Source organism: Symphalangus syndactylus, chromosome 5, assembly GCF_028878055.3.
Source record: "Symphalangus syndactylus isolate Jambi chromosome 5, NHGRI_mSymSyn1-v2.1_pri, whole genome shotgun sequence".
Lineage (NCBI taxonomy): Eukaryota > Metazoa > Chordata > Mammalia > Primates > Hylobatidae > Symphalangus > Symphalangus syndactylus.
Genome location: NC_072427.2, coordinates 100089514 through 100099980, shown reverse-complemented (window position 1 = coordinate 100099980; position 10467 = coordinate 100089514).

Sequence of the window (10467 nt, the reverse complement as noted above, 5' to 3'; positions counted from 1 at the left end):
GTTAAAGTCCTGAGCTAATCAACTTCTTTTCATTAGGTCTCTAGCATATTTAAAAGCTGCCAACAAAACCCACAGTCTTTATACCCTTCAGTTTTTCTAAAATATTTTATATCCGCAGCCACTTGATCAGCCAGCACCTTGTCCTCAAAGAGCACTTGCTCCTGACCTTAGATGCCTACGGGTGATAATTTCGGTGGTGTTTGCCACTGCATGCCACGGACTGCCAGTGTCTTATTCACCATGGCAATAAGGCAATTTATATCTAGTCAAATGAGAGAATCAATACCAGATTCCCATCTTTAAGTTTCTATTTTCCTGAAACCACTTCTGGTACGAGTCACTGTGTCAGTTAGAATTCAGTAAGGGAAGCAGAGCCATATGAGTATTATGAGATATGGATCTATTACGTGAGTTGGACTTAGCACAGTTGTGAACAGAGCAGTTAAGTGAAAGTCCAGAAAGGGAAGTTGGAGAATCACATAAAAGCCACTAGCCATTCCTCCTGAAATGCTGAACCGGGGATGAGTTGGAGGAGATGCTGAAATGCATTTCAAGACTGTAGGGCACCCACGGTGTAACTGCAGAAAGGGAGTTCATGGAGAGGTCTGTGGGAAGCTATTGCCTCTCTTTGACTGTTGCCTCTGGGTCTGTAGCCAAAAATTTTATGGTGATCTCAGAATTGCTGTTATTCAGCTGAGACAGCAGTCATGATCAATATCTGGAAAACAGCACAGAAGAGAGAAGCAGAAATTGGAAAGTGTTGTTCAAGATTATCCAAGTTGACTTTAGTACAAGCCAGCACATTGTCATTCTGAGTCATTGGCCACAGTGGTCTCTGAAGGACTGAAGTAGGCAGGTGAATGAAAAGAGGGGAAACAGGAAAAAAAAAAGAGCTCTTGGTTTTACTTTCACCAGTCAGTCACACTAGGCCAGTTTTAAACCATAGACTGCTACAGTTATTGGTTATTATCAAGGATTAAAAACTTGATACTATTTTTGGTTGTCTCACATCTGTCCTAGATGAGACCTAGAATATAATAGGTTCTTAACATATATCTATTGGTTGGGTGAATGAATTCATGAGTGAATGAATGAGGATTTGGGTTTCAAAGTCTTCTCACTGCTTTCTAACTTTATCTTCATGTTATTTTTGCAACCCATACTGATAATAGCCATTTGCCCTAGGGGTAGAGAACTCAGGAACCCTGTGGCTGATGCACAATAAAAGAAGGAAAGAATAAAGGCAGGCATTTCATAATTGAGGTGGAGGTTCAGCAGACCATACAGATTAAAAATAGTGCTTCTATCCAGGTGGAAACATCACAAACTTCCTATTAAAGGAAACCATGACCTCTCTTGACCCACTGCGGGAAGGTGGTCGGCAAGGATCATGGTCATACCTTGAAGAAGCGACTGATCTGTCAATTAGTGACTTCCACATTTTCCCATGTGCTATGGCCTGAATGTCTGAGTTCCCTCAAAATTCATGTGTTAAAATCCTAACCCCCAAAGTGATGATATTAAGAGGTGGGGTCTTTGAGAGGGGATTAGTTCCAGAGGCCAGAGTCCTCCTGAATGGAATTAGTGTGCTTGTAAAAGAGATCCCAGAAAGGTCCCTTGCCTCTTCTGCCATGTGAGATTGTAATGAGAAGACAGCTGTCTATCCAGAGAGGGGACCCTCACCAGACACCAAATCTGTCGGCACCTGGATCTTGCACTTTCCAGCTTCCACAACTATAAGAAATAAGTGTCTGTGTTTTATAAGTCCTCCAGTCTGTGGGTTTTTTTGTTATAGTACCTTGAATGAACTAAGACACCATGTAAAACACCCTTGAGAAAAACCTTCACTACTGAAAACTGTTTCCCTGTAGTTTGGAACCAAAATGGATAATAATCTGAAATGCCCAAATATAGACTAAGGCTCCCAAAGTTCTCAGAATTGAGATAAGATCCAAGTTTTTGTAAAGCCTAAAAATTTACGATATGAGATGCTCTCTTTAAGAAAAATAATACAAAATTATGAATAGAATTAAGTGCTTTCTTAGAATAATAAAGTAAATTATGACAAATTACAAATATAAAAAGCTACTAACTACCAAAAATATAGCAAATTTCCTCCCCCAATAACCAGAATATGTTTTATTAATTAAATTCCCAACTCACGTGTTTAATACTTTCTCTCTACATAAGACAATGATATTGCCATATCATTTTCTATGGAAAGAATAGAAAGACAATTTTGTTTCGCCTAGCACAACTGATTGAAATTTGTTTTATTTTTATTTTCATTTTTTTGGTAGAGATGGGATCTCTGTGTTGGCCAGGCTGGTCTTGAATTCCTGGCCTCAAGCTATCCTCCCACCTAGGCCTCCCAAAGTGCTGGGATTACAAGTGTGAGCCACCATGCCCAGATTTTATCAGAAAATTTTATTTCACTTTAACAACTTGTTATGGGAAACATTATTTAAATTTTTTGAATTTTGATCAAATTTGCAAAAAGCTCAGTCCAGTTTTCTTCTTATATGAGATATATGATTTCAGATACCCTTCTGCATTGACTAGTGTTTTGAATCAATGATATACATGAAATAGTTAATCATCAATGTCCTCATTGCAGTGGCATATTAAGAGTTTTATACTGACATTGATGTGTCGACATTTCATGTTAAATCCACAATCATCATTACCTAGCTTATCAAACAATGCAAGAATTATTCATTACTTCTGTTTAAAACTTCTAATTACTTTGGTTAATTACTTCTTTGATATGATCTGAGCATTTTTTTGCTCAGGTTATTCTTTATATCAACATAATTTACATTAATCATCTTAGTGCTTTCATTTCATATTGGATTCATGTTATATGAGTTTTCCCCAGTGCTTTAATAAAGAAATTTTAAAAGACAAAAGAAAGTACTTTTCATATGCATCCAATTCAAGGATCTGTCATTTCACACTTTATAATTGAAATATTCCAATATAACTTTCCAAATGCAAAGAATGTATTTGAACTTTATCAACTTTTGAATAAACTTTTGCATCGTGGTTTGTTCAAGCTTTTCTTTCAAATATCCAGAACATATTTAGAGCCCTTTAAGTTTTACAACAACTCCTTAAAAGGTAGACCATTTTATTATATTTAGACTCAAAAACAGAGCAAAACGAAAGATCAGCCAACCAACCACACACAAAAAGATTCCAAAGAGACCAGGTGCGGTGACTCATGCCTGTAATCCCAGCACTTTGGGAGGCCGAGGCTGGCGGATTGCCTGAGATCAGGAGTTCAAGACCAGCCTGGTTAACATGGTGAAATTCTGTCACTACTAAAAATACAAATATTAGCAGGGCGTGATGGTGGGCACCTGTAATCCCAGCTACTCGGGAGGCTGAGGCAGGAGAATAGCTGGAACCCGGGAAGCGGAGGTTGCAGTGAGCCGAGATCACGCTCCTGCACTCCAGCCTGGGTGACAGAGCAAGACTCTGCCTCCAAAAAAAAAAAAAAAAAAAGAAAGAAAAGAAAAGAAAAGAAAAAAAGACTCCAAAGATCTGGCAAAGATATTTTACAAGTTAGATCTCTTGAGAAAAAACGTATAAATGTTGCAAAACATGAAGTAGTCAACAACGTCAGGCAGGTCTTTCTTCAAAGATCATGTGAGGGAGGTCTTTCTTCATAGATCATGTTCTACAAACTTTAAAATGTTGTTCAATGGCTGGTTACATCTCTCTAGAACTAATTTCATTTTGTTGAATAACATCACAGATACGTGGTCTTACAATGGTGAAAAAGGTAAAAGTCACTTGCTTGGTTTTCTGCTATAATAGAACACCCAATACATATCAATATTCTGTAATTTATCAGTTATAATCTATCAGTCATAACATGCATCTATTGTGGAATCTACAGCAATGAAGTGATATTTGATGTCTGGATTATTTATTTTATTTGCTATTTCGTTTTACAGATATTTCCATTTATTTTGATCAACTTTGGTGGGCAAATCTGTTACATTTTATCCATCTTGACATTTTCCCAAGTTCGTGTGCAAAAACAAATCAGTTTAACAATCAGTTTGAAGTTAACCATGAAGTTTTATTATTCTAAGACTGTAACTTTATGACAAAGAATTTTGAAGGACGAACTTCTCTTGCTTAAAAATATAGTAATTTTAAGTATTGTTTAAAGCAATTGAAAAAAATATTATTTTTTATTATGTGTTTAATACATTGTCCTGGTACATTTTTATTTATTTACATGACATTCAAATAAACAACCTGCTTAGTCTTTGTGAAGTAGTCTCGAGGGCTTTCAACATATTCTTCCAGAAAAATATGCATTATTAAGTAATGTTGGTCTTGCTAAGAGTGATTTAAAAATAAAATAACCAGCCTGGCCAACAAGGTGAAACCCCATCTCTACTAAAAATACAAAAATTAGCCAGGCATGATGTTGCATGCCTATAATTCCAGCTACTTGGGAGGCTGAGGCAGGAGAATTGCTTGAACTCAGGAGGTGAGCTGAGATCACAACCATTGCACTCTAGCCTGGGCCACAGAGCGAGACTGTGACTTAAAAAAAAAAAAAATAATAATAATAAAATAATATATGCAACCTCCAGTTAGATTAGGATATCATAAATGAGTTTAGCCATTTTTAATTTTCTTAATTTTTTGTTTGAGAAACATCTCTTCTGGCCATTATAAGTTCTGTTTGACTGATAGATCTGTTTGATACTATTGAAATCCATCTGACTTTCTTTAAACAGTGTTGAATGAAATTATTCCTCATCGTAACAGGCATGGTTCTTATTTAAGTCAATGAATTCACCAAAATGAAGGCACTGTTGATCTCATGTATGCTCTAATGTCTGATGTCCATACAAACTGATTTATTTCATAAGAATTTTATCTTCTGCATGTTTTTTCCTGTTTGATAGTGCCCTGATTCTTCTAATTATCCTGTTTCTTCTTGTCATTTTCATTATCTATATTTTCTAGATTACTGTAATTCTATTACTGGTTATTATTATTTTGACCAGAGTTTTTAATCTTCGGTACTTATGTATGAAGGATCTTTAATATGTAGAAGTTTCACCCAGTCTTTTTTCTTTCAGGTTATGTTTTTAGCTTCCATTAGGATATTTTCTTCCTGCCATATCTGAATTTTGAGATAATAATCAATAGTTCTGAAAAAATATAAAATTAATCTGAAGTTAAAGCATACACAAGAGAAATTTAAATGATTTTAAATTGCCACTGCTTGTGTTAGGTTACATAGTTGTGTACTCATCATTTTTACACAACTTACACTGCTGATTATTTACATAATTAATAGCTTTGTCACTCTAACACTTGTTTCTTTGGCCAGTTTTATTGTCATAGTGACAGATTTTACCAGGAACTACCAGATTTTTCCAGGACAAGAAGCATCAGAGATTCTGAAACATAATTCAAAACTCTTAGGATGCATAAAACATGTGATTCTACTTACAGCTATATTTGAATTTTTTAGTATTCCATAGGTTTATATCTTGCAAACATGGAGATTCTGACAAATTTTAGTGTTGCTTTTCTGTTCAAAAAAGAAAAACAAAGTATGGTGCATTTGTAATTGTGTATGCCGCTATGTTTGTTAATAATATTTCTGATGGGAAAGAACTTCTATTATGACTAGATACCAACAAGAAACAAACCTTACAGTTAACAATTTTATATTTCTTACGTGGAAGAGTTGCCCACAGCCTACTTTCTGGCTATGCATTTTTCAAAATCTTATTTTTCCTCTACTGCTGACATACTACCACTGGGGTGTGTCAGAGGACATATTAATATCACAATACACCTTCTGGTTCTGATGTTCATGAAGGAATGCTAAGAGAATTAGCACAGTGGATGGCAGGAATGTTCCCAGAAGTGAGTTATCTTCTGTTCTGGGTAAATTAGCAATCACATAACTGTACATGTATGTTATTGTTGTAGAACTTTCTCCGTAGTTCAGCCAAGAGCCAGGTCCTTGTCACACAGCCATGAAATATTAGGCTTGCAAACACTTTAAAGGGTGAGAAAAATGAATTTTTTGGTCAAAAAGGGAAACAGGGACTCTCAGCAGAATGAGGGTCCTGTTATACATGCTTCCTGCCTCACAGATTGAATCCCAGGTTCCACCAAGGAAGAGGAGAGGCCAGACTCCTTCTGGCTGCGAATGGGGTGAACTTCCTTAGCTCCACCCCAGTACGTCCTCCTCCTAGTGCACAAGCCAGTCAGAGGTTCCCGGGGGACCCCTTTATTGTCTGTCTCTTTATTGCCAATCACAATAATATATCCCACTAACCTAAATGTATTTCTACATTAATTTCATTTTGTGTAACTATGAAAATGTTGATTACTATTCCAAAGTCACCAATCACAAGGGGAAGTATAATACAACAAAGTTGGAATTGAATAAAATTGACAAACTTAAGGAATTGCAGTTAACATATCTCACTCTTGCAAAATATACAAAGACTTCTGATCTTGAGAGCACATTGCTTGGGCTTCCCCAGGTCCTGGCTAGGGTTAGTGGAAGGGAAGGGTCCTGAAACATAAGCTTCACTGTTACATGGCACATCCACCTCGGCTCGAAATTCTTGCATCTTTTAGATTTCAGCTTCCATCTGGGTAATAACATTAGGTGATATTTCAAGGATCAGTGTGGACCAGTTCTAATTAGACAGACAGAAAGTGTTGCAGTGACAACAATTGTAAGAAATACCCAACAAGCTCTAGTCACAGGGGTTTCTAAGGATTAAACCCAAGCTGGATTTCTTTCAAGATGCCACCTCTGCTGCTCTCTCAACTTTTTTTTCATCTCACTGCAAGTAAGAGGGTAGGTCCTTGTGCCTTTGGCACTTAGGAAGAGCGTGTTTTAAATGAATAGATTCTACACTTTAAATTCAATGTAAGGAAGGTCAGGGTGCTGGGTTGAAGCCACAGCAAGAAAATTACAGGATTCTGATAAAAAAATAAATGCCCCTATTTTTTCTGATAAAAAATTTAACCTTTTATGCCTGTTTACTTGCTTTATTTATGTATATTTTCCTTTAGCCATTTATCTTGGATGCTTGACCCCTTTGGGCTAAGGCATTATTCTAAATACCACCTTGCAGACGGGGACTACTACATAAACCAGGCAGTGAATCAAAGCTGCTGGCTACAGTTGTAGAGGGTGACACAGCCTCACTGACCCAGCTGCAAATTTCTACCAGGAATGTCATTTCTTTTCATTTGGTTCTTCAAAAATGCTCTAAAATCACTTCAGAAAGCAAAAGAAAGGGATTATGTAATAAGTCCCTCTGCACACACTCCATACTTCTTATTTGAAGTAAATCCACTTCAAATAAACAGATTCCTTACAAAAAATTCAGCTTTATTTTTTCAATCTAAATTTTACATTCTATTGAATAAGTTTTACATTAAAAGCATTTCTGAACAAATGCCTGTTTGGTATTTATTTTCTTCTCTCCCTACTCCCAACTGCACCTGAACTCCAAAGGGCAAAGGTAGTCATTGGCGTTTTACAGATGCACAACAAGTACCTAAACCACTACCTGGGTCAAAGCAGCCACTTTTGCCGAAGGGGTGCATCATTCAGACAAGGCTCATGCTCCAGAGAGATCTGTTATATTTACACTGTGCATTGTCAAACCTACAGATCTAACCCTCTGTACCTGTGCAGCTAAGTCATGTATCTCAAAGGCATCAATTAAAATATTTTAGGGTTACTTGTGAGATAAGATTTTAATACAGATTAATCTAAACAAGCTGTCAACTAGCAGAGAACAGGACCTTGAAGACTTATGACACAGAGAAGCAATTAATATGGAGGTCAGGAATAGGAGAAGGAAGTATCTGTGTGCCTAGGGCCAGAAGTAGGGATGGACACGTTAAAACAAATTACAGTAACCTCCCCATTGTTTGTTTGTTTAAACAGTTCAGGCAATGGTTCTGGATGGGTATGATTACAGCATTTTCCTCAATTCATAATTTTATTTTTGAAGCTTGGAAGCTTATCTTCTGGAGTCCGTCCATATCTTTGAAGCTGAAATTGGAAATTCTAACTGCAATCTGAGCAAAGTTCCACAGTTGATTTGCCTTTTTTTTTTTTCTGAAGCAAAGTCAGCTGAGAAATCCCACACTGCAGACCTTGTCTTTTCTCAGTGATTTATTGACTATTTTGATTCCATCTGCAATGGTTTTCTCTGTGGTTTGTGCCAAACACTTTAAATGCTTAAGAGTCAATCAAAACGCTATCTTCCTCAAGGAAAAGTCAAGTCATCCAATCTGGAACATTTTATATTTCGGTTGTAAATGAAGCCTTAATTCTGACTGTAGCCAGGCTCTCACTTCAGGGATGCAAAACGCAAATGATCTTTTCCTGTATCTGAAGGCCCACATGTCATTGTGTTCTGCCTTCAACATGTATAAGAATTTCTGCTGTTTGTCAAAATGCTAACAGGAATGACACCAGGAATATCCTATTAGTAGTAGCTTAATTTTACCCACCTAAAAACATTTCATTTTATGTCTCATGTGTTTTTCATACATGCCTATTATGTTTCTTTTTGTTCCGAACTGATTATCAGTGTTTGACTGTAAAGTAAAAAAAAACCATTAATTAGGAAAGGACTAATTGGTCCAATTTGGAGAAATGCTGATAATCAAATTGGTGTACCTTCTTGTATTACAAGTGACATTTTGTAACAGTTTCCAGGTTTTAATTATGATGAGCTTGCATTTCAAAAAACTAATTAAGGTTTCTTATTGTTTCTTTCGTAGCCAAACATTTTACCCCGAGGCTACTAAGGAAGAAAAGTCAAAGGCAGACATCTGCAATTTTTAAAGCAGCTTCTTATTCCTCGCTCTTCCTCTATTTACTAAAAAAGAATATGTGTTTATGGTGGAGAGGGGCATGGTGGGGGAAGGTGGGGAAGTAAGGGATGGGGAGAGGGGAGGGTGGGAGGAAAAACAAGACCACTCACCTCTTGGGTTCTTGGCACTCCAAGAATGATTTGGTGATAATTTGATGAGTCATAGAAAATTTTCTTTGTAGATGAACAATAAAAATGAATATTTATTCATTTACCCGTTTAAGACATGTTTGATGCCTAGCAGAAGCTAAGGCAGTGTTCTAGGTACTAGGACAGTAGTAATAAATGAATAGCGTTTACTCCCCAGAGACCTGCAAAATAGTGGAGGAGACAGGAATATAGAGTAGGTAAGTATGCATGAAGAAAATACACAGGTAGATAAATGTGTAGAGAAAATAACTTATCTTTTATTTCAAGATTTCAAAATTATGAAGTAAAAGTAATTTGTGACTTGTGTTGAGATTTATGCCCTCTATTAGACAAAGCCTGAAATACATAAGAGAAATCTAGATCAGTACTGTACAATAAAAATAGGATGTGAATCCTGAAGGTGAGACACATTATGGAATGTTAAATTTTTAAGTAGCCACCTTTAAAAAAAGTAAGAGGTAGCAGGTGGAATTAATTTTAATACAATATTTAACCCAATATACCCAAAATACTATTTTAAAATGTCAATAAAATAGTTTCTGAGATGTTTTACACTCTACTTTTGTACAAAGTCTTCAAAATACAATATACTTTTTCTATTTACAGCATATCTTAATTCAGATTAGCCACATTTCAAGTATTCAATAGCCACGTGTCCAGTAGCTGCTGTAGTGCAGTGAGGTCTCTAGATTATCAGTTCTGGTTGTCAGAACCTATCTGTCCCTATGTTTTCTCTGTAATATGGGCTGTCATCTTGACAGATGTTTCCTACTTATTATTCATTTATTCTATATTTAATAAATATATGTTAGTTGTTAGGCATGGTGCCAGGTGCTGGGGGTGTTGTGAATAAAAACAAAAATCTCTGCCCTTATGAAGTTTATATTCTAGTGGGTACTATTATCTGGGACAATCTCAGATTCCGAGTGATATTTAAGAGTGTTAGCCCTTTTCTGCTATTTTATTAGGCAGTTTTCACCAATGAACATATGCTACATAGTCTTACTAAAACCAGGACCTGTCTTCCCTTTCAATAATTTCCACACATAAAACCCCAAAATATTCTTTCCAATTCATATCACTATGAATCAGAATGAAGTTGTTGCAAATGATGGTCAGTGAAGAAGAATAGAAGAGAAGTTGGAAAAAGCGAGGCTTATTGCCTGTAACATTTCTGCCATTCTTACAGCGATTGGTATGCTCGATGTATTACAATTTGTCCTCACTTTGTTAGAATCAACTTTGTTATCTTAAACACCCAATCATATAGCCAAATAACAACATCAACAACAAAAAGAAGTGTTCCAAAACCACTAACCCAGTAGCAATTCTAATGTAGGGGTAAAGAGGTATTTGATCATGTTTATTCTTTGGTTTTGTTTATTTTAATGCAGTCTGTCTAAGACATTTTCTG